The sequence below is a fragment of the Hemiscyllium ocellatum genome (assembly GCF_020745735.1).
Source record: "Hemiscyllium ocellatum isolate sHemOce1 chromosome 41 unlocalized genomic scaffold, sHemOce1.pat.X.cur. SUPER_41_unloc_4, whole genome shotgun sequence".
In the NCBI taxonomy this organism is placed as follows: domain Eukaryota; kingdom Metazoa; phylum Chordata; class Chondrichthyes; order Orectolobiformes; family Hemiscylliidae; genus Hemiscyllium; species Hemiscyllium ocellatum.
Genome location: NW_026867571.1, coordinates 1,008,505 through 1,010,331, shown reverse-complemented (window position 1 = coordinate 1,010,331; position 1,827 = coordinate 1,008,505).

Below are 1,827 nucleotides of genomic sequence, written 5' to 3'. Positions count from 1 at the left end.
TTCGACCAAACATGCTGTATTAATCTAAACCCATTTGCCAAACTTTCAGGCATATATCGCTGAAGATTTCCTATTTGCACACTAACCCAGACGCCTTTTAAGTGTTGCAATTGTAGCAATCTCTATCATTTCCTTAAGTAATTCGTTCCATGCTCACACTGCGCGATGAGTGAAAAATGTTGCCCATTTTTTAACGTTTCCATCTCAGACATCAAGCCATGTTGTCTAGTTTTGGATTCACGGACCCTGGGCCAAAGTTATGTCTTTTTCAGTCAATCCATGCTCGACATAATTTTATAATCTTCGATAAGGTTCCACCAAGCCTCTGATGCTGCAGAGAAAAATGTAACAGAGTCTATCCATAAAGCTCAATAACAGATCTAATGAATGTTTTCTGGTATCCAAAGATCACCGTGTCTCAGTGGTAATCATTGCTGTATCACAATGCCAGGAAACAGTGTTTGATTACAGCCTCGGACGACTGTTCGTGTGGTGTTTGCACATTCTCCTCGCCTCTGCCTGGGTTTCCTGCAGCCGCTCCCGTTACCTCGCACAATCCAAAATTGCGCAGATTAGGTGAATTGGCTTTGCCAGATTGTCCGTAGTGTACAGGGGTATGTTGGTTAGGTTCATTAGTTCATGGAAATGTGGATTAATAGGGGAGTGGAATGCGTCTTACTGGGTTACTCTTCAGATGCTCGATCTAGATTTGTTGACGCAAAGAGCCTATTTCATCACTGTAGGGATTACATGAATCCATGAATGTGGGTCTGGCGTAAGACACAGTGCAGACCAGTAAGAACAACAGTGAAGTGGATTGCAGTCACATGCAGAGACTAAGGAGGTGAGTCGTAACTAAGGTGCTGTGAACCTGGATTCAAAGGTAGAGACAGACCAAGTCATTGGTAATCATAATGCAGTGTAGCTTGAGGCAGACATGGAGACAGAGCACATCGGTGGTAAACAAAGGGCTGTGCATCTCAGGTCACAGACAGTACAGATCTTTTGGAAGCATAGCTTTGTGTCACATACTAAGATACAGTAGGTCAATGGTATGCATGGGGTTGCAGAAGTGTACTCACATGGGGATGCAGAGCAGATCTGTTGTACATTCAGTGCTTGTGTCTGGAGTCACAAGCAAACACCGAGCAGTCCATTGTAAACTGAGTGTGGATTTGCAAATAAGTCCACAGCAGATCAGTAGTACCCACAGTCGCGTGGGTCAGACAGTGTAGGTGGGTAGTCACCATAACGTTGTCGGTTGGAGTCACATGGCTATATATATATATATATATATATATATATATATATGCACCAACCACTCCTTCGAGAATGCTCCTCAGTTCAAACTTCTCTATCTGCCTCAATGTCATTCCAAATCTGTATCCCTCAAGAACTTAAGCTTGGCCTCTGGAGTAAGCGAGGACACGTTTTGTTTGTTCCCACCAACAAATAAGCATTCTGATATTTTACAAGTGGAGCAGTCACTCACTTGCTCAGCACGGGTAGGAGATAGATGTCACAGATTGTGGAAGGGAGTGAATAAAAGTAAACATGATTGGAAGGCGACATTTTTCAGAATATGTTCGAGACCCCCTGAAGAGCTTCAAGACCAGATGAAATTCTCATCCTCCCCCTTGTAGCCTTGATTCACCAAGTTTAATGTAACTAAGCTGCGACATTTTTAGAACGTGAGAAAACTAAAGATGTCAGAGGAAACCCAACAGAGGTGAGTTGAAAGTACATACTTTGCACAGCCAGTGTGCAATTGTGGAATAGAGCCTCGGTCCTGGTGCTGTGAGACGGTAATACTAACCACTGATCCAT